The sequence below is a fragment of the Carcharhinus amblyrhynchos genome, chromosome 9, assembly GCF_965287045.1.
Source record: "Carcharhinus amblyrhynchos chromosome 9, sCarAmb.v2.hapA, whole genome shotgun sequence".
Taxonomy (NCBI): Eukaryota; Metazoa; Chordata; class Chondrichthyes; order Carcharhiniformes; family Carcharhinidae; genus Carcharhinus; species Carcharhinus amblyrhynchos.
In genome coordinates this window covers 6,834,301-6,858,146 of record NC_137332.1, presented here as the reverse complement: position 1 = coordinate 6,858,146, position 23,846 = coordinate 6,834,301, and positions in this window count along the sequence as shown.

Sequence of the window (23,846 nt, the reverse complement as noted above, 5' to 3'; positions counted from 1 at the left end):
GTGGAGTCTGCATATTCTCCCCGTGTCTGCATGGGTTTCCTCCGGGTGCTCCAGTTTCCTCCCACACTCCAAAGCTGTGCAAGTTAGGTTGATTGGCTGTGCTAATTTGCCCCTTAGTGTCAGGAGGATTAGCAGAGTAAACATAAAAACATAGAAGATAGGAGCAAGAACGAGGCCATTCAGTCCTTCGAGCCTGCTCTGCCATCCATCCCGATCATGGCTGATTAGACATAGACATAGACATAGAACACTACAGCACAAACAGGCCCTTCAGCCAATAAGTTGCGCCGATCATATTCCTACCTATCAGGCCTATCTATAACCCTCAATCCCATTAAATCCCATGTACTCATTCAGAAGTCTCTTAAAAGACCCCAGCGAGTTCACCTCCACCACCACTAATGGCAGCCGATTCCACTCACTCACCACCCTCTGAGTGAAAAACTTACCCTGATGTCTCCTCTGTACCTGCTCCCCAGCACCTTAAACCTGTGTCCCTCTCGTAGCGACCATTTCAGCCCCGGGAAATAGCCTCTGAGAATCCACCCGATCTATACCTCTCAACATCTTATAAACCTCTATCAGGTCACCTCTCATCCTTCGTCTCTCCAGGGAGAAAAGACCGAGCTCCCTCAACCTATCCTCATGAGGTATGCCACCCAATCCAGGCAACCTCCTTGTAAATCTCCTCTGCACTCTTTCAATATCTTCCACATCTTTCTTGTAATGAGGTGACCAGAACTGAGCACAGTACTCCAAGTGGGGTCTGACAAGGGTCTTATAAAGCTGTAGCATTATCTCCCGACTCCTAACCTCAATCCCTCGATTAATGAAGGCTAGTACACCATACGCCTTCTTGACCACCTCCTCCACCTGCGAGGCCGATTTAAGAGTCCTATGGACCCAGACCTCAAGGTCCTTCTGATCCTCTACACGGCTAAGAGTCTTACCAACTTGTCCAACTCAATAGCCTAATCGTGCTTTCTCCCCACAATCTTTGATCCCATTTGCCCCAAGTGCTACATCCAGCAGCTTCTTAAATCCACTTGGGGGGAACATGTGGGGATAGGGCCCGGGTGGGATTGTTGTCGGTGAAGACTCAATGGGCCAATCCTGCACAGTCGGAATTCAATGATCAGGATGCTTCCTTGCTCCTCTTCAGAGTAAGAGTTTGGGGGTCTTTTACGTCCACTTGAGAAGGGCCTCAGTTTAATGTCTCATCCAAAAATAAAACAGCACCTCCAACACTGCTGCAATTCCTGATAATTCCATAATTCTTCCAGCGAGCTGGAGTTTTCATTCAACAAGGTGGAACGACCTCCTTCCACCTGCAAAAAAAAAAGTAGCCCATTTTTGAGCTTTCCTGCATGCCAGTCACAGTGATGTTGAGATTTACAGCTCACCAGTGTAGCTGTGTGTTATTTTCTTTGACTGGTTTAGTCCCACGGTAGCAGATGTTCCACATTATCGATGGGATTAGTGCAGTGGCCATGCTCATACATCAGGAGGCTTGGAAACGCCTCTGCCAATCTATCCTGGTGCGCGTTGTTCTCAGGCACCCCCAGTTGCTTGTCATTAGCGGCCAACTGCGTAGAGTTGCAGGTTCCTGCTCTGCGGCAAGCCTGAGCTTCGAAATGGCCTCTCAACCTGCCCACACGTGCAGTTCATTACATTCCTTGGGATCGGTAATAAAGAACAGCTGAGAATCACAGCTCCTCACAGAGTGAAGCGTGTCATTTTTAAAAACATTTCATCATTGGACTTGCTGAATTGGGACATTCTGCTGTTACCTGCGGTGATTCTACCGTGAATCCGACAGGCGGATTGCATGGTCAAGGGACCGCAACGCGTATAATGCACTTTCTTTCTTCCCAGTTCGAAGGGATTGGTTCTTAAATAACCTTCCTGTAAACTTGATCCACTGGGACTCCGAATATTGCAAAGAATGGCTTTTAATTGATAATAAATTCCCAGTATCTGTGTGGCTGGAATCAGATTTCTTGTTGAAGAAAAAAATCTGAGATCACATCCTTTGTTTCCTTGACTTACACAGCATGTCTATCAAAAGTGTTCAAAACCAAACGACAGCACTGCTTTGTTGCGTAGTTTCTGCCTCTGTGCCTCGTCTACAAGCGTGCATGTATGTGATCAGATGTGTATGTCTGTGCGTGTGTGTCCTTGTAGGCATGTGATCATTTCTATACATGTGTGCTTGCATATGTACATGTGTGCGTGTTGTGTGCTTACACATATGTGTGCATGAATGTGCATATCTGTCTGTATGCGGTTATGTGTGTGAATGTGCATAGCTGTGCGTGCATGCATGTGTGTGTGTGTGTATGTGTGTGTGTGTGTATGTGAATGTGCTTGTGCATATGTACACCTACGCATAGCTTTGTGATATATGAGAACACAATAGAAGCAGGAGTGGACAACCAGGCCCTTCAAGCCTGTCCTGACATTTAATACAATCACGGCTGATCTATGCAGACCTCAACTCTTTTTCTGTGCCATTTCCTCCATTACAAGAGTGTGTGTGCACATGTGAATGTGTGTGTGTGTGTGTATTTACACGTGTTTGTTTTTACGTGTGTGTTTTTCTCCAGCCAACAACTGCAACCTGCTGTCTAAGCTGAAGGAACGAATGGTTCTGAATTTCAGACAAGTCTGCCTTTGGGAGCAGTCAAAAGAAGGTGTTACAGAATTTCCCAAATACACACACACATACACACTCACACACACACATACACACACACACACTCACACACACCCACACACACGCACATACACACACACACACACACACCCTCGCACACTCACACACACGCGCATACTCTCACATACACTCACACACACACACACACACACATCTCATTTTGTTTGTAGCCTGCAACAAATTTAAAATAAAACTGCACTGATCTTGGGTGATAGATACAATGATGGCTTTGAGGCAACTGGCACACTGTGCTATGTTTCCTACTACACTGAGCTATGCTGTATCTCCAAACACAATCTCACTTCCGATTTGATTTGATTTATTCTTGTCACATGTATGGGATGCAGTGGAAAGTATTGTTTCCTGCACACTGTGCAAACAAAGCATACCGATCATAAAGTACATAAGAGAGAAGGAAAGGAGAGGGTGCAGAGTGTAGTTAAAAACAAAATACTACAGATGCTGGAATCTGAAATAGAAACAGAAAATGCTGGAAAATCTCAGCAGTTCTGATAACATCTGTGGAGAGAGAATAGAACTGGTTAAGTATCATCTAGACTTGAAATGTTGGCTCTATTCTCTCTCTACAGATGCTGTCAGACCTGCTGTGATTTTCCAGCATTTTCTGTTTGTGGTGCAGATTATAGAGTGTGGAGAAAGATCAGCTTAATATAAGGTAAGTCTATTCAAAAGTCTAATGGCAGCAGGGAAGAAGCTGTTCTTGAGTCGGTTGGTACGTGACCTCAGACTTTCGTATCTTTCTCCTGACGGAAGAGGGTGGAAGAGAGAATGTCTGGGGTGTGTGGGGTCCTTGATTATGCTGGCTGCTTTTCTGAGGCAGTGGGTAGTGTAGACAGAGTCAATGAATGGGTGGCTGGTTTCCACGATGGACTGGGCCACAGTCACGACCTTTTGCAGTTTCTCATGGTCATGGTCAGAGCAGGAGCCATACCGAGCTGTGATACAACCAGAAAGAAAGCTTTCTATGGTGCACCTGTAAAAGTTGGTGAGAGTCATAGCTGATTATTGATTTTCCTTCACCAAATTAGAGGCATTGGTTGGCTTTCTTAACTACAGTGTTGGCACGGGGGGGTGGGGGGTTGCAGGCTGGTTGTTGATGATCTGAACACCTAAAAACCTGAAGCTCTCGATCATTTCTACTTCATCACTTGATTGCAGTGTATCATTTTGTGTTGAGTAGTTATTTGCACACAGCTCAAACTCTTGTGAATCTTAAGTAAGTATCTGAGTGGATGTATACATTGCAATAAGGGTTGGGTTGAGGTGGGGATGGCAGGCTTTGCTCTCTTTGTGAATTGTTGCCCCTCTTGATGTGTTCAGCTGCTCACTTTTCACCCATGTTCGTTTCCCAAGAGAAACAACCGATCTGATCCCCAGTTGAAGTAAAAGTACAGGGAAGTTTATTTATTAGTCACAAGTAAGGCTCACATTAACACTGCAATGAAGTTACTCACACACACATTCCCCACAGTCCAGCGCCCGTTCGGGTCAATGCACCCTAACCAGCACGTCTTTCAAAGTGTGGGAGGAAATCGGAGCACCCGGAGGAAACCCATGCAGATACGGGGAGAACGTGCAAACTGCACACAGTCAGTGACCCAAGATGGGAATCAACCCAGGACCCTGGCACTATGAATCAGCAGTGCTAAATACTGCGCCACCTGTGCCGCCCTGCCTTTAGCTAAAGACCGGCAATGATGTTGCCAACTTTGCTTTGGCACTTTCAGCTGTTTTGGTCAGCACATGACCTTCCTCTTTCCAACTGCCCCCACCCAATCTATCAGCCTTTTTCACCCTCATCCCCAATATTCTTTTATAAAGAAGAAATGAAAGTGTCCAAAGGTGAAGTAAAAGCACCTGACTGATTGCCTTAATGCCATTATCGACTTTCTCACTCACGCATAAGTCCGGAGGATTAATTTTCGATTCATCAAGACTCCACCAGGACAATCTCTGAAGCTGGCAACCTTACCCATTAGCAGCACAAGAATTTGGATGATGAGGTTGTTTTGCAAGCAAGATGTGTTGGCCCTTTTCCAGCTCTCTGTATGCAATGAATAATTACTAATTAATAACACTTTGCTTCTGTTTCCCATTGCTTCATGGTTGCTGAAAACCTTTCATCCTTGCATTATTTTCTAATGGTACCTACTTCCTTTTGACTGAATCCTTAAATGGTGAGAAAACCTAATATTTCTAGGTGTGCTTTATGGTATAGATCCCTAAAATCAGAGTGAATCTTTTTATATAGAGGAAGAAATGCAAGGACATTGGAATCAGTTCTAAAGAATATTGGAGTTTCACCAAGTGTGATCTATGGATTAGAGAGATAATGCCTTTGTTTTCAGAACTTCTTATCACATTTCTCAATCTCAAACTTTTCAGCTTTACTGTTTGGTCAGCACTAGATTCCAAAACTGGGGTCCACCAATCTTAGGAGAATCCATATAGAGTTTGGACATGTCCACTGTGGAGGTCTTGGCTGAATGTTTGGGTAACACAGTGGCAGTCCAGGGTACCATTGTCAAGAATGGTTAACTGAATAATGGCTGGAGGTGTTCTCTGCTCCCCACTGTGCTCGTGCTCTCCCTCAGATCCCACAGTGCTCTGCCACAGCACAGCTGCACCCATTCTCCACCTCTTTTCGCGCTCCTCCTCCCTTGAAGCTCCTCCTTCCTCCAAGCTCCTCCTCTCCACATGCTCCTCCTCTCTCCAAGTTCCTCCTCTCTCTAGCTCCTTCTCCCTATAGCTCCTCCTCTCTCTAAGCTCCTCCTTCCTCCAAGCTGCTCCTCCCTCCAAGTTCCTCCTTCCTTTCGTTCCTCCTTCCTCTATCTCCTCCTTTCTCGAGCTCCTCCTCTGTCCAAGCTCCTCCTCTCTCCATGCTCCTCCTTCCTCTAGCTCCGCCTCCAACCAAGCTCCTCCTCTATCCAAGCTCCTCCTGTCTCCATGCTCCTCCTTCCTCTAGCTCTGTCTCCTGCCAAGCTCCTCTTCTGTCCAAGCTCCTACTGTCTCCATGCTCCTCCTTCCTCTAGCTCCTCCTCCTACCAAGCTCCTCCTCCCTCCAAGCTCCTCCTTCCTCCAAGCTCCTCCTCCCTCCAAGCTCCTCCTCCTTCCAAGCTCCTCCTTCCTCTAGCTCCTCCTCCTACCAAGCTCCTTCTCTTTCCAAGCTCCTCCTCCCTCCAACCTCCTCCTCCCTCCAACCTCCTCCTCCCTCCAAGCTCCTCCTTCCTCTAGCTCCTCCTCCCTCTAGCTCATCCGTCCTCAAAGCTCCTCCTCTCTTTCTCTACCTCTCTGTCCCTGTCCAGGATACACAGATTCCACAGGGTGAAGCAGGCACACCAATCTCGCTGTTATCTGTATGTAAATACCTGACTATCTGCAATTATTTTCAACGCAGCCTTTACATGCAGCACTTCCACATTATGAGTATTAAACTGCATTATAATTTCGATGGAGGCAGTGTGGTGTCTGTGATTACTGCTTCATTTGAAAAGCAGTTGGGAGCGCCAATCAAAAAGGTTTGAGAATGACCGGCATAAGGATCATTTTACTGGAACTAATATTGCGGAGATGTGATTTTTTAAATCCCACCACAACAGCTCAGGAATTTAAACTTTGAGTTACTTCCCAGGATAGAACGTGAAAATTGCTGAAAAAGTGAGTCAGTCTGTTGAAGCTTCTCATCTTGTAAAAGTAAAGGTCATCATAGTCCCAGATGACGATTGGCTGTTCTCCCCTTTGATGGGGAGAGGTGACTGTGGTGATTTAACCTGAGGGTCACCACACCTCAGGCAAGGGGGCAAGGTTGAGAAGGCGGAGCCTTCACGAATAACCTCAGCCGAAACGGGAATTGAACCCACGTTGTTGGCATTGCTCTGCATCCAGCTGTCCAGCCAGCTGAGCTATACTAACCCCCTCATTCTCCGATCATCTCATACCCATCAGGTTAGATGCAAAAATGACAAATTTCAGAGGCAACAGCAAGCACACGAGGAAAGGCATGCTGATTGGCTGGCAAGTTGGCTGGGATTGGTCGAGATATCGCCATGGTGAAGGTACGAGGGGCTACTGTTCCCCCATGCTTTCGATTTGATTCATAAGAACATAAGAACATAAGAAATCAGAGCAGGAGTAGGACATCTAGCCCTTTGAGCCTGCCCCGTCATTCAGTGAGATCATGGCTGATCTGTCATGTCTCAGTTCCACATTCCCGTCCTCTCCCCATAACCCTTAATCCCCTTGCCTATCAAAAACCTATCAACCTGCGTCTTAAAAATATTTAGCGAGGTAGCCTCCACCACTTCAACGGGCAGAGAATTCCAGAGATTCACCACCCTTTGAGTGAAGAAGTTCTTCCTCAACTCCGTTCTAAACCGCCCCCCTTTATCTTGAGGCTGTGCCCTCTAGTCTTACTGTCCTTTCTGAGCGGGAAGAGCCTCTCCACCTCTATCTTATCCATCCCATTCAACACCTTATACATCTCAATGAGATCTCCCCTCATTCTTCTAAACTCTAACGAGTACAAGCCTAGTTTATTCAGCCTCTCCTCATAGTTCAACCCCCTCAACTCCGGAATCAGCCTAGTAAACCTCCTCTGTACTCCCTCCAAGGCCAAAATATCCTTGCGTAAGTGCGGCGACCAAAACTGCACACAGTACTCCAGCTGCGGCCTCACCAGTGACCTATACAGTTGCAGCAAGACCTCCCTACTTTTATATTCAATCCCCCTCGCTATGAAGGCCAGCATCCCATTTGCCTTCCTGACCACCTGCTGCACCTGCAAGCTGGATTTTTGTGACTCATGCACAAGGACCCAGAGGTCCCTCTGCACCGTCGCCTGCTGCAGTTTTTCGCCATGTAAGTAATAGTCCTTCCTACCATTATTCCTACCAAAGTGGACAACCTCACATTTGCCAACATTAAATTCCATTTGCCATTTTCCATTTTCCTTCAGGAAAGGTGCAAAGCTTGGACATGTTTCTTTTACCTGCAGAAGATAGGTCTTTCCATATAACCATATGTCGCTCCTCGGAAGAGTAATTGAGCCGTACAGTAAGCCTTACTGACCATCTTAAATTAGCTGTTAGTGTAATCCTTAGCACACTCGGGATTGTTTAGCAAGTGCTGCCCAATCACAGAATCACATTTAAAGACAGATATTATGTTCCCAGTTGTGCTAGAAGTTATGAAGATTCATAGGCAGCGACCTGTCCTCTGCAGGAAGAAGGACTATGCTTGGGCATAGTATCTTTTTTGAATTTAACTTAATTTAATTTAATTTAGCCAATTAAATCTGGAATAAAAACTAGTATCAGTGTTGGTGACTGTGAAATCACTGCATCGTTGTGAAATCCACTCTGGCTATCCAGCGTCTCTGAGGGAAGGAAATCTACCAACCTTACCTGGTCTGGCCTTTAGCTAATTGCAACCCAGAGCAATGTGATTGACTCTTAAATGGTCTCTGAGATAGCCCATCAAGCCATTCAGTCATACCAAAAAAAAACTACCAAATATCATAATACATATTATAATATGGGAAGAGGGAAGATGGAGGCATGGTGGTTTATTGGCGAAGTTATTAATCCAGAACCTCAGCTAATGTTCTGGCAACCCAGGTTCGAGTACCGCCACGGCGGATGGTGGAATTTACATTCAATTTAAAATATCTGGAATTAAGAAACTACTGATGAAACCGTTGGCGGTAAAACCCATCTGGTTCACTAATGTCCTTTAGGGAAGGACATCTGCTGTCCTTACCTGGTCTGGACTCCAGATTCAATGTGGTTGACTCTCAACTACTCTCCAAGGGCAACTAGGGATGGACAATAAATGCTGGCCAGCCGGCGATGCCCATGTTCCACGAATGAAAAACAAAATTCAAGAAGATGACATCTAAATTCCATGAACGAATGAAAAATAGACAGCAGGGCAGCCATTTTTATGCATAGTAAGATTCCATAAATGACAGTAAAATAAATGAACAGGATTTGATGGTGTTGGCTCGGTAGCGCTGGAGAAGAAGTTCTTTAATTAGTGTCGTGAGATTTAGATACATTTTTCCATTTCAAGTGATCAGACACAATAAGCAAACAGGTTCCACATGGGAACAGTATTTAACAATTGGCGACGCAGGATTGGGCATTTCTCTTCACCTGAAAGTTTCAAAAATCACCCGTTGATGTTTTATATCAGTCTAAGAATGTGGCAGTGAATTTAAATGAAATGCTTTCGGAATTTCAGGTTAATCTATCCTGTGATTAACCAGTGGCTTTCTTGCCAGAGTGAGGTGAATCCATCACCTGTCTGTTCAGAGGGAGTGTGGACTGGAACGAGGTCTACTACTGAGGTAGATTGGCCGAGCTAAATTGCCCCTCAGTGTCAGGGGGACTAGCTAGGGTAAATGCATGGGGTTATGGGAATAGGGCCTGGGTGGGATTGCGGTCATAAAGTGGATAACCTCACATTTGCTAACGTTGTACTCCATCTGCCAGGTCCTCACCCACTCGCTCCGCCTATCCAGATCTCTGCAGACTTTCCGCGCCTTCCACGCAATTTGCTTTTCCACTCATCTTCATGTCACCAGCAAATTTTGTTACCCTGCACTCAGCCCCCTCCTCCAGATCATCTATGTATATGGTAAACAGTTGAGGCTCCAGCACCGATCCCTGCGGCACTCCACTAGTCACCAACTGCCAACCAGAAAAGCATCCATTGATTCCGACTCTCTGCTTCCTGTTAGATAACCAATCCTCAATCCACGCTAACACCTTACCCCCAACTCTGTGCACCCTAACCTTCTGTAGCAACCTTTTATGAGGCACCTTATCAAACGCCTTCCGAAAATCGAGAAACACCACATCCACCGGTTCCCCTCTGTCTACCGCACAAGTCACATCCTCATAGAAATCCAATAAATTCGTCAAACACGACTTCCCCTTCATGAATCCAGTAATTTCGTTAATGGTCGGTGCAGACTCAATGGGCCAAATGGCCTCCTTCTGCATGGTAGGGATTCTATGATTCTACAGGAATGCTCCACCGATCTCTCAGCTTGCAATCTATTCGAGCGCAGGTCCCTGTTGGGAGAGGGGGATTAATCAGATTTACCTTTCCATCCCTTTGATTTACTTTGTGCTGCAAAAGGTAGCACAATGGAGCACAAAAGACTTTAGCGTGGCATTGTTTCGGGAGAGTAGGACTGCGTGTTGCTCAGTTGTACTGAGGATTGGGCAATGTGTCATGTGCTGTGTCTTTGTTAAGCTCTTGCAAGCTCGGAGACGTGTGAATCTAAATATACGCTTGTTCTGTTCGATTAAAGAGTGCAGCTGAAGGATGATCTGCTCTGAACATAAAGTGCTTTGCCCACTTGTCTCCCACATTCTGCCTTTCTTTAAACCAAATCCTACGTGTACAGAATTACTCGGGACCGCTCTCCAATCCACATGGGCGTAATCACTAAGCATGCCCTTTGGGGCAACCATACCAGGGCTTGACATTACCTTCACTCCTACACGCATTGCCTCTGGGATTCACCGCAGCTGCAAACACTTTGTAACCTGCCACCAGCCGAGAAGCAAATGAAAAGGCGGATGTTAATGCTTTTAGGGACAGGCTGCTTTTCCCCCAGGCGCTCAATCGGAATGAAAGGAATGCCAGCGTCTTTTCCACTGTGTGGAACTTATCCCCGAATACACACTCAGAGATGGCAGTACCTTCTGCTGTCTGCCTGGTCTCCTGATTTTTGATTTGATTTGATTTGATTTTATTATTGTCACACGTATTAATATACAGTGAAAAGTATTGTTTCTTGTGCGCTACACAGGCAAAGCGTACTGTACATCGAGTACATTGAGGAGAAGGGAAGGAGGGGGTCCAGAACGCACTGCCACAGTCATCGTAGAACCATAGAATTTCTACAGCGCAGAAGGAGGCCATTCGGCCCATCAAGCCCACTATCCCACCCAGGCCCCATCCCCATAACCCCACCTTACTAGTTCCCCTGACATTAAGTGGCAATTTGACATGGTTAATTAAGCAAACCACACATCTTTGGATTGTGGGAGGAAACTGGAGCACCCGGAAGAAACCCACGCACACAATAGCCAGGGTGTATAGAAAGGTCAAGGTAGGTCCATTCAAAAGTCTGACAGCAGGAGGGAAGAAGCTATTCTTGAGTCAGTTGGTACGTGACCTCAGGCTTTTGTATCTTTTTCCCAAAGGAAGAAGGTGGAAGAGAGAACGTCCAGGGCGCATGGGGTCCTTGATTATGTCAGCTGCTTTTCCGAGGCAACTGGTAGTGTAAACAGAGTCATAAGAACATAAGAAATAGGAGCAGGAGTAGGCCATCTAGCCCTCGAGCCTGCCCCGCCATTCAATAAGATCATGGCTGATCTGAAGTGGACCAGTTCCACTTTCCTGCTTTCTCCCCATAACCCTTAATTCCCCTGTCTATCAGAAACCTATCTACCCGTGACTTAAATATATTTAGCGAGATAGCCTCCACCACTTCAATGGGCAGAGAATTCCAGAGACTCACCACCCTTTGAATGAAGATGTTCCTCTTCAACTCTGATCTAAACTGCCCACCCCCCCCTTATTTTGAGGAGAGTCAATGGATGGGAGGCTGGTTTGCGTGATGGACCGGACTATGTTCATAACCCTTTGTCGTTTCTTGTGGTCTTGGAGCAGGAGCCCATACCAAGCTGTGATACATTCAGAAAGCATACTTTCTATGGTGCATCTGTAAAAGCTGGTATGAGTCATAGTGGACATACCAAATTTCCTTAGCCTCCTGAGAAAGTAGAGGCGTTGGTGAGCTTTTTTACTTACAGCGTTGGCATGGGGGAACCAGGACAGGTTGTTGGTGAACTGGACACCTAGAAACCTGAAGCTCTCGATCATTTCCACTTCGTCCCCGTTGATGTAGACAGGGGCATCTCCTCCACCACACTTCCTGAAGTCGATGGCTATCTCCTTTGTTCATTGCCATAAGAATGAGGGTTATAGGTAAGAGAAACATAGAACATAGAACATTACAGCGCAGAACAGGCCCCTCGGCCCACGATGTTGCACCGACCAGTTAAAAAGCAATGACCCTCTAACCTAAACCAATCCCTTTTCATCCATAAACCTATCCACGGATCTCTTAAACGCCCCCAAACTAGGCGCATTTACAACTGCAGCAGGCAGGGCATTCCAATCCCTCACCACCCTCTGGGTAAAGAACCTACCCCTGACATCCGTCCTATAACTACCTCCCCTTAATTTAAAGCCATGCCCCCTCGTGCTAGCTTTCTCCATCCGAGGAAAAAGGCTATCACTGTCCACCCTATCTAAACCTCTAATCATCTTATATGTTTCAATAAGATCCCCTCTTAGCCGCCTTCTTTCTAACGAAAGCAACCCCAAATCCCTCAGCCTCTCCTCATAGGACCTCCCCTCCATACCAGGCAACATCCTGGTAAACCTCCTCTGCACCCTCTCCAAAGCCTCCACATCCTTCCTGTAATGTGGGGACCAGAACTGCACACAGTACTCCAAGTGCGGCCGCACCAGAGTTGTGTACAGTTGCAACATGACGCTGCGACTCCTAAATTCAATCCCCCTACCAATAAACGCCAAGACACCGTATGCCTTCTTAACAACCTTATCTACTTGATTCCCTACTTTCAGGGATCTATGTACACGTACACCTAGATCCCTCTGTTCATCCACACTATTCAGAGTCCTGCCGTTAGCCCTATACTCGACACATCTGTTATTCCTACCAAAGTGAATTACCTCACACTTCTCCGTATTAAACTCCATCCGCCACCTCTCGGCCCAGCTCTGCAACCTGTCCAAGTCTCCCTGCAAACTATGACATCATTCCTCACTATCTACCACACCTCTGACTTTGGTGTCATCAGCAAATTTACTAATCCACCCAACTATACCCTCATCCAGATCATTAATAAAAATTACAAACAGCAGTGGCCCCAAAACAGATCCCTGAGGCACACCACTCGTAACTGAACTCCATGACGAATACTTACCATCAACCACCACCCTCTGTCTCCTATCTGCTAGCCAATTCCTGATCCAATTACCTAGATTACCCCCAATCCCATACATCTGCATTTTCTGCAGAAGCCTTCCATGGTGAACCTTATCAAACGCCTTACTAAAATCCATATATACCACGTCAACTGCCTTTCCCCCATCCACCTCTTTGGTCACTTTCTCAAAAAACTCAATAAGGTTAGTAAGGCACGACCTACCCGCTACAAAACCATGCTATCTCCAATCAATTCATTACTCTCCAAATAACTATAAATCCTATCCCTAATAATTTTTTCTAAAACCTTGCCCACAACAGAAGTAAGACTCACCGGTCTATAATTCCCGGGGAAGTCTCTGTTCCCCTTCTTAAACAATGGGACAACATTCGCTATCCTCCAATCTTCCGGCACTATACCTGAGACCAATGATGACCTGAAGATCAGAGCCAGAGGCTCTGCAATCGCCTCTCTTGCCTCCCAGAGAATCCTAGAGTAAATCCCGTCCGGCCCAGGGGACTTATCTATTTTCAAACCCTCAGGAATATCCAGCACATCCCCCTTATCAACTGCAATACTGTCTAGTTAACACCCCTGTAACCCAGTGTTCTCCTCAGCTACATTTATGTCCCCCTGCGTGAACACCGAAGAGAAATATTGGTTCAATGCCTCTCCAATCTCTTCCGGTTCCACACACAACTTCCCTCTACTGTCTGTAACTGGCCCTAATCTTGCCCTAACCAACCTTCTGTTCTTAACATACCTATAGAACGCCTTAGGATTCTCCTTAATCCTATCAGCCAAAGTCTTCTCATGTCCTCTTTTAGCCCTTCTTATCTCACTCTTCAACTCCCTCCTAGCCAATCTAAAGCTTTCTAGTGCACTACCTGAGCCCTCAAGTCTCATCCGCACATAAGCCTCCTTTTCCTTTCTAACCAGCGAATCAACTTTTTCAGTGCACCACGGTTCCCTAGCTCGACCAATTCCTCCTTGCCTGACAGGGACATACCTATCAAGGACTCGCAGTAGCTGCTCCTTGAAAAAACTCCACATTTCGGAAGTTCCCAGTCCCTGTAGTCTCCTAGTCCAACCTATGCTTCCTAATTCTCTCCTAATAGCCTCATAATTACCCTTCCCCCAGCTAAAACTACTGACCCGAGGTTCATGCCTATCCCTTTCCATCACTCAGGTGAACGTAACCGAATTGTGGTCACTATCACCAAAATGCACACCAACTTCCAAGTCTAGCACCTGGTCTGGCTCATTTCCCAGCACCAAATCCAATATAGCCTCACCTCTAGTTGGCCTATCTACATACTGAGTCAAAAAACCTTCCTGCACGCTTTGTACAAAAACTGCCCACTCTAACGAGCTAGAGCTATAGCAATTCCAATCAATATTAGTAAAGTTAAAATCCCCCATAACAATTACCCTATTACTTTCACTCCTAACCAGGATCAACTCCGCAATCCTTTCCTCAACCTCTCTAGAACTTTTAGGAGGTCTATAAAAGACTCCCAACAGGGTGACCTCTCCTCTCCTATTTCTAATCTCCGCCCATACTACCTCAACAGACAAGTCCTCATCAAACTTCCTCTCTGACACTGTGATACAGTCCTTGACTAATAATGCTACCCCTCCCCCCCTTCTACCTCCTTCTCTACTCCGACTGAAGCATTTGAACCCCAGAACCTGCAACAACCATTCCTGACCCTGCTCTATCCATGTCTCTGAAATGGCCACAACATCAAAGTCCCAGGTACTGATCCACGCTGCAAGTTCATCCACTTTATTGCGAATACTCCTCGCATTAAAGTATACGCATTTCAAACCCTGCTCCGCCCCACCCCCACGATGCCGTGCATTGCAGTCCCCATCTATGCCCCCCTCACTTTCACCCCCTCTACTCAGGACCCCACCCCCTCTCCGAATCAGGAGGAGGTGAACATGTTTGATGCTGAAAGTCTTCCTGCCACCTTCTTCCAGTTTCTAAGATCCATTCTGTCTACCTTCCCCAGATCCCGGGAACACTGATCCATGCCACGTTTAGGGTGAGACTCCACAGCTGCACACTGGTCTCTGGTACTTAGCTAAAGTTTCCACTCCACTTAGTTACCTTGGGCAAGGAGACATAACCTTAAAGAAACAGAGCTGGGGTGTTGAAGGTTGATGTCCAACAGCACCTCAGCAGGGCAGCATGGTGGCACAGCAGTTAGCACTGCTGCTTCATGGTGCCAGGGACCCAGGTTCAATTCTGACCTCGGATCTGAGTGGAGATTGCATGTTCTCCCTGCGTCTGCGTGGGTTTTCTCCAGGTGCTCCGGTTTCCTCCCACGGTCCAAAGATGTGCGGCTAGGTTGATTGGCCATGCTAAATTACCCCTTAGTGTTGGGGGGGTGGTTAGCAAGGCAAATACTTGGGGCTATGAGGATAGGGACTGGGTGGGATTGTAGTCGGTGCAGACTCGATGGGCCGAATGGCAAGGTAGGGATTCTATGATTTGAAACATACAAAGTGGAGTGTAGGTCTCTCCTGCCCAAACAAAAAGCCATCATGGGCAGGAGTCAATTGAAATTTTCAAAGTGGAGATTGAAGGATATTTGCTCTGTTGAGGGTATCAAGGGTTATTGAACCCAAGTGGGAAAATAAATCGTGTTTACTTACGGCAGAAGGCAAAGCCAATGATATAATTAAATGGTGAAATATGATCATAATGCTCAGCAACTAGTGATAAGAACCATCAAGCGATGAGTGAAAATCATTTATAAAGGCTTAATAATCGACAGGCCTCAGCCAGAGCATTGTGTCAAATTCTGTACATCATACTTCAGCACAGATCTTGTGGTTTCAGAGGAAATATACCAGATGATACCAGGGATAAGGGAGCTTCAATTATACGGAGAGAGGGAAAAACCTGGGATTGAGCACCTGAGAACACAAAGGATTAAGGAATGTTTGGGGAGGCAGGGGCAGGTGGAATTAAAGATATTATAGATGCTCAAAAAATATTAGACAGATCGCTGATTGACAAGGGAGTTTAAAAATAGTGGGAGACAGTCAGGAAAGTGGAGTGGTTAGCACTGCTGTCTCACAGCACTAGGGACCCGAGTTCAGTTCCTGGCTTGGGTCACTGTCTGTGCAGGTTCTGCATGTTCTCCCCATGTCTGCATGGGTTTCCTCCGGGTGCTGTAGCTTCCTCCAGCAGTCTGAAAGACATGGAGGTTATGTGCATTGGCCATGCTTAATTCTCCCTCGGTGTATCCGAACAGACACCAGAGTGTGTCGACTAGGGGATTTTCACGTAACTTCACTGCGGTGTTAGTATAAGCCTGCCTGTGACTACAGTAAGATGTTTCACAACACCAGATTAAAGTCCAGCAAGTTTTTGGAGTGTTGCTTCTTCATCAGATGAGTGAAGGGGCAGTGCTCCGAAAGCTCGTGCTACCAAATAAACCTGTTGGACTTTAACGTGGTGTTGTGAGACTTCTTAATGTGCCCACCCCAGTCCAACGCCAGCATCTCCACTTCATGGTTACTTGTGACTAATAAATAAATTTTACTTAACCACAATCTTATCGAATGGCAGGCTCGATGAACTGAAAGTTCCTGCTCCTATTTCTTGTGACCTTGTGGTAGAAGCAGAGAGATTATTTCCATTTGGAAAGGAAACAAGAACTAGAGGGCACAGCCTCAAAGTAAGGGGGAGTTAATTTAGAACAGAGTTGAGGAGGAACTTCTTCTCCCAGAGGGTGGTGAATCTTTGGAATTCTCTGCTCATTAAAGCAGTGGAGGCTACCTCGTTAAATGTGTTTAAGTCACAAGTAGATAGATTTCTGGTCGATAGGGGAATTAAGGGTTATGGGGAGCAGGCGGGTAAGTGGAACTGAATCACTATCAGATCAGCCATGATCTTATTGAATGGGGGGGCAGGCTCGAGGGGCTAGATAGCCTACTCCTGCTCCTATCTCTTATGTTCTTATGTTATGTTCTTATGAAAATTATGAGGGGCTTTAGTTGAGTAAGTAATGACAAATGATTGCTACTGATGGGCAGGTGGGTGAGAAAATACTGATCGAAGATCATTGGCAGAAGAACCAGAAAATGATGAAAGTGTCTATGATACTGCGTTTGGTCACAGTCTGGTCACTGTCTGGAAAAGCAGTCAAATTGGACAGTAACTGTCACACTGGAATTGGAAAAATACTTAGGAAGGAAGAGGAAATGTTATGTTTCGAGAGGAGTACTGGTAGTGAAAGCGATGGAACATTCTTTGGGATAGATTGGACAATCATGACAGTCCCATGTCCTGCTTCTATGATGAGGCCATAATTTCACCTCATTTCGTAGAATCACACTGCAGAAGGAGACCATTTGGCCCATCGAGGCTGTACCGACAACAGTCCCACCCAGGCCCTATTCTGGCTGCAGTCGCTCTACAACTGGAAAATCCCACCTGAAGTCGAGGGGCCTTTGCGAGGTGCACCCCCCCCCCACAGCCCCACCCCCTCCACCCCTCGCCCGCCCGCCTGCCATGCAAATCATAGCAGGCAGCATGGGAAAACTTCCCCTCCCCCCGTGTCAATTTAGCATGGGTGGGATTATTGTTGGTGTAGATTCAATGGGCCAAATGGCCTCCTTCTGCATTGTAGGGATGCTATGGATCCTACCTTTAGACTGTGGGAGGAAACCGGAGCACCCGGAGAAACCCAACGCAGACACGGGGAGAACGTGCAAACTCCACACAGGCAGTGACCCAAGATTTGGAATCAAACCCCAATCCCTGGAACCATGAGGCAGCAATGCTAACCACTGTGCCACTGTGTCCCTTGACCAGTTGAAACTTGGTCAGAGAACCAAAGAGTATAAGATTCCTATTTAAGGGCTATAGAGGTGGGTACCATACAGCCTTGTCTGAGGTGTAATGTTTGGGAGTTACAGATTACCCAAGAAAAAGGTATTCGAGAACGCATAAGCGATTTTAAGGTAACTTATTAAGCCACACCCATTTAGGTTTTATGCATAAATTAAATAGATAGGAAATGCATACAACCCAGGACAAATGAGGGTTTACTGATTCCAGAGGATAACTGGTTGGGTGGCGTAGTGCGTGTTGATCCTTGTCAAATGTGCCAGCATCATTCTGCCCTGTAACTGGTATATTATTAAGCTGCCACCTCTCACCCCCACCCCCCTCCTGAAAGGAAGAGAGGAAGATGCAACGTTTTGGTCACATTATTGAAGCCGATAGGAGCAAGACAGAGAGTGGAGGGTGAAGATAGACAGATAACACAGGAGGGAGAAGCAGAGGAGAAAATGCATAGTGGATGTATTAGACTGGATGGCATTGGCCTGTACAGAATGTCTAAGGGCAGCACTTGGTCCCAGTAGGTTAGTCAAAATTATTTACCTGGGAACTTGTTTTGGATTTGCATTGACTTCCATTTATTTCCTCTGGCATTATTGTCCTGCCTGGCTTTGAACTAAATACATGCGTTTACCTGATTTATGCTATTTTAATATTTTATGCATCGCAACAATACATCTTAAGCTCTCTCAGAAGCAAAGGAAATAGAAGGAGATCCAGAGGCTTCAGGTATTTAAGATTCTCTTTTTTTCTCTGTTATCATTTAGGAAGGCCTCGATTTTTATGTTGCTTTTTGCAAGGCCATTTTCTCCTTGACACCAAACGATGTGGAAAATCTAATTAATATTTATTCTTGTATCTCATTGCAGCAATCAGAGTGAGCAAAGCAATGCTAAGAGAAACGGAGAGACAGTGTGTGCCACTTGGTTCCACAAAGCAGCCTAGCGCCAATCGATCTGTCGCAGCTTTCTACTCTGCTCAAGATACATATTTAGGCATCTCTTGAATGTTTTCTATCCCGCCTCTATGTAGAGGTGGTGCTAGTTTGGAGTCATAGAGTCATAGAGGTTTACAGCATGGAAGCAGGCCCTTCGACCCAACTTGTCTATTCCAACCTTTTTTTAACCACTAACCTAATCCCAGTTGCCCGCATTTGGCCCATATCCCTCTATACCCATCGTACCTACGTAACTATCTAACTGCTTTTTAAAAAACAGAATTGTACCCGCCTCTACTACTACCTCTGGCAGCTTGTTCCAGACACTCACCACCCTCTGCGTGAAAAAATTGCCCCTCTGGACACTTTCGTATCTCTCCCCTGTCACCTTCAACCTCTGCCCTCTAGTTTTAGACTCTCCTACCTTTGTATTTTGAAGCCCCTCCCCTCCACCACCACGTGGCATGCTTTTCTCTGCGGCAGAGCCAGCTCATTGTTGGCTGCCAACGGGGTCTTTCGATCTTGTTGAAGTCTGCAGCGTGTTGCTTGGTTTACCCGTCTCCTGCTGCCAGAGAACGTGCCCTACGTGAGGAGGAACAGGTTTTATTTGCAGTGCGCGCTTCAAAATGGCCAGAACTCTCCGGCCGTTCACGCCCCGCTGCCAGCGAGAATGGAGCATTTGGCGCTCAGACACATCTGTGCGCACTCGCAGTGACACTGGAGGTCAGAGAATTCCAGCCCAATGTCTACTCCATGCTTCAACTCGAACATTCAGCTCTTCTCCCAGTTTGTTCACTTTACTCTGAGTCCACGCCCAGGCTTAACCAATTGAGCAGCGTGAGTACGCATCGGTTACCAGACTGACATAATCAAACACAGAGAAGTTGAACACTGCAGCCCCATTGGAAAACCGTACTGAAGGGTTGAAACCACGCGTAAAGCAAGATTTCGTAAATGATGATGGGGCGGATCCTCTGACCTCGCCCGCGGTTGAGATTCTCCAGTCCTGCTCTGAACAAAGATTTGGCTGAGCGCCAAATTCTGCACTCTCGCTGACAGCGGTTTGCAAGACTGCCAAATTCCAGCCAACATTTTAACAAAATTTCTGCTTTTTAGCAGTAAATCATACAATGTAATGGTCCCTCATTAAATGTAATGATTTTCTCTTTCGAACGTAGAAGAGTACAGCACAGGAACAGGCCCTTCGGCCCACAATGTTGTGCCAAACATGGTGCCAAATTAAACTAATCCTTTCTGCCTGCCCCTGGTCCAAATCCTTCTATTCCTGTAGCTTCTATTGGATGCTCTTTCTCCTGTTTATCACTGGAGGGGTTTTTCACCAACCCGCTCTGCAGTGGTAACTGACTCAGCTTCTCCCTGAATTCTCCTCTGTTGGATCTTATTTTGACCCTCTCTCCCCTAGCTCGCCCTTCAAATCTTTTGGCTTGAATTTGTTGTGGGATTCTTTCTACTGTTTTCCTGACATTTTCCTTAATGGCTTTGTAAGGAGCGGAACTTCCATTACCCTCCTCCCCCCCTTTACCATGGAAATGCCTGGAAAGTCAGGACCAAAGATGGGAGTGTTCAAATTTTATGGACTTCCAAAACAAAGTTTTGCCACACTTTATGGGCAACCACAACGCCACAGTGGTTCGCACTGATGCCTCTCAGCTCCAAACAAATGGGTTCAATTCCAACCTGGGGTGACTGTATGGAGTTTGCACATTCTCCCCGTGTCTGCATGGGTTTCCTCTGAGTGCTCCAGTCTCCTCCCACAGTCCAAAGATGTGCAGATTAGGTTGATTGGCTATGCTAAATTGGCCCTCAGTGTCCCAAGATGGATAAGTTTGATGGAATTAGCCACGGTAAACGCATGTGGTTACAGGGATAGGACTGGGGGGAGAGGGCCTGGATAAGATACTCTGTCGGTGCAGACCCAATGGATTGGATGGCCTAAGGTAAAGTAAAAGTTTATTTATTAGTCACAAGTAGGCTTACATTAACACTGCAGTGAAGTTACTGTGAAAATCACTTAAGTCGTCACACTCCAGCACCTGTTCGGGTACACACAGGGAGAACTGAGCATGGCCAATGCACCTAACCAGCACAATATTGGACTGTGGGAGGAAACCAGAGCACCCAGAGGAAACCCACGCAGACACGGGGAGAGCATGCAGACTCCGCACAGACAGTGACCCAAGCAGGTAATTGAAACCAGATCCCTGGCGCTGTGAGGCAGCTGTGCTAACCACTGTGCTGCCATGCTGCCTCTTCTGTATTGAGGGAATTCTGTGATTCCCTCTTTTCTGAGAAGCTGATCATTCAAAGTGGGCTCAGGAGATCCCAAAGCACCACAAACTCAAGGGAGAAAAGGGTGGGGGTTAACTGCAGGATTAGAATAGGCAGCCATGAGAAGTGTATACTGAAACTCTGGCCATCTATCCCATGCAAATAATACATTCTCCCACTCAGCATGACAGACAGCGTCAATGGCGGGAGGACACCATTAGGTGGCATAATCACTGGGATCACAACCAGTTCTTTCTCTCATTCAGTCAATGTCTGCCTTTCGTATCTCATTTGTGCCAAATGCAAGTAACTGGGATTACTTTGGGGGTTAAAGAAAAGGGTGGGATGGACAAGTTGGGCTGAAGGGTCTGTTTTCATCCTGGAAAGCTCTTTGACTCTATGGCTGTATGACTTATCCAAATACTCAATGGAGAATGACCAGACCAAGTGGGCTTGAGGTAGAAGATTAGTCACGATCACATTGAATGTTTCAACAGTTCACAGGGGCTGCATGACCCACTTTTACATCCTATTTCTTATGTTCTTTGCTCTAACTGCACTTTTGGAAAACTCCAGACATTCAGGAGGGGCAAAACCATCCGACTCCGTGGTTTTTGAGCTTTCCGAAGCTTCCTGGCTGATTCCTATGAGTGGAATTTACAATATTTGAGAGCAAGTACAGTTCCGGCATTGCTTTTCCTGTTGTCTGGAATGGTGGGATTCCCTGCTAGGAGCCTCGCTAACTATGGCGAGCTGGCAGCTGATTTGTCTGCCCGTTGTCAGCTGACAAGTTTGAAGGTCTCGGTGCCATATTTAAACACCAGTCCAGCAAACTCACACCACTCTCCCTCCTGCCCAGAGCCTGCAGGGTGTCAGCAACCCAGAGAAGAAAAGACAAGCAGCCCAAAGATGATGTCTGTTCTTCGATTCAACCACCCTCTCCCCAAGCCCATCAGCTGGGAGGAGCCCAGACCTCTACCCACCCCTCCGGAGTCTTTTTGCATCCAGTTCCAATAAAGGTTTGGACCCCTTTGACTCTCTTTGCTTTTCATGCAGCTTTGTCAGGGTCTGGTTTCCTTCCTCTCGGACTTCCCTCTGCCTTCCATTGTTCACCACCCTCATCATGTCCTCGCCCCTTTACCTGCCATCGTGAGCCCTCATCCTACTCTCCCTCCTTGCACAGCCCTCCTTCCACATTTGACCCCCACTATTTTCATCAGGCCACCCTCCCCACCCCCTGCCGTCCATTCCCTCATCATCCTCTGTCACTTTGCACTCTGCTCCTGGTCGAACTTCAGGCCTTTTGTTGTATCCCTCAACACAGTGCTATCTAGATAGACACTGAGATGTGACACCAAGGGGAAGGAGGTCCCTGTACTTCCCAAGCCCAGATGTGAGACGGTGACACAGGAGGGTCCATGAGTCCAGCAGCACGGTGCTGTCCATGAAGACCAACTTGGCATGGAGACGAAGGCTAGGAACTGGTCTGCCCTACTAGAGTGATGAACAGCACAACAGGACCAATGCAGAACCATGATGGAAATCATAGAGTTATAGAATCCCTGTAGTGCAGAAGGAGGCCATTCTGCTCAACAAGTCTAGACTGACCACAATCCTATCCAGACCCTATCCCAGTAACCCCCCCATATTTACCCTGTTTGTCTCCCTGACCCTAAGGGTCAAGTTAGCACTGCCAATGCACCTAACCCACACATCTTGGGAGGAAACCAGAGCACCCGAAGGAAACCCACGCAGAGAATGTGCAAACTCCACACAGTCACCAGAGGCTGGAATCGAACCCGGGTCCCCGGCACTGTGAGGCAGTAGTGCTAACCACTGTGCCACCCTAAAGGCTCGGTTGCACTCACCACAGAGTCTCACAACTGAGAACCACCTTGCGCACATTGTTATTTATCGATCCGGTTTCAGAGTGGCCAGAATCTCACAGTGACATGATTGGAAAGCCTGATGAGAGGCTGGCGGGTGAGTGTTTTAGTGAGTATTTATGAGGTGTAAGAGATTGCAAATCATGTTCACGCCACCAACCAGCGAAAAAGTAACGCCACCATGAACCCACCATTGGAAGAATTACAATGTGGTTTTACTCCAGTGGGTTTCTGATTTTCCGACTCTCATAGAGCATAGAAAAACTACAGCACAAACAGGCCCTTCGCCCAAAAGTTGCGCTGATCATATCCCTACTAACTAGGCTTACCTATAACCCTCAATCCTACTAAATCCCATGTAGTCATCCAAAAATCTCTTAAATGACTCTATCGAATCCACCTCCACCACTACGACCGGCAGCTGATTCCATGCACCCACCACCCTCTGAGTGAAAAACTTACCCCTGGCATCTCCTCTGTACCTACTCCCCTAAACCTGTGTCCTCTGGTGGCAGCCACTTCAGCCCTGGGAAAAAGCCTCTGAGAATCATTTGGAGTATTGTGCGCAGTTCTGGTCGCCTCACTATAGGAAAGATGTAGAAGCTTTTGAAAGGGTGCAGAGGAGATTTACAAGGATGTTGCCTGGACTGGGAGGCATGCCTTATGAAGTTAGGTTGAGGGAGCTGGGACTCTTTTCCCTGGAGAGACGAAGGTTGAGAGGCGACCTGATAGAAGTTTACAAAATGTTGAGAGGAATAGATAGGGTGGACTCTCAGAGGCTATTTCCCCGGTTTGAAATGGTCGCTACGAGAGGACACAGATTTAAGGTGCGGGGAGGGAGGTTCAGAAGTGATGTTAGGGGTAAGTTTTTCACTCAGAGGGTGGTGAGTGAATGGAATCGGCTGCCGTCAGTGGTGGTGGAGGCGAACTCGCTGGGGTCTTTTAAAAGACTTCTGGATGAGTATATGGGGTTTAATGAGATTGAGGGTTATAGATAGGTCTGTAGGTTGGTAGGTGATGATGTGATCGGCGCAACTTGTGGGCCGAAGGGCCTGTTTGTGCTGTAGTGTTCTATGTTCTATGTTCTATGTTCTAT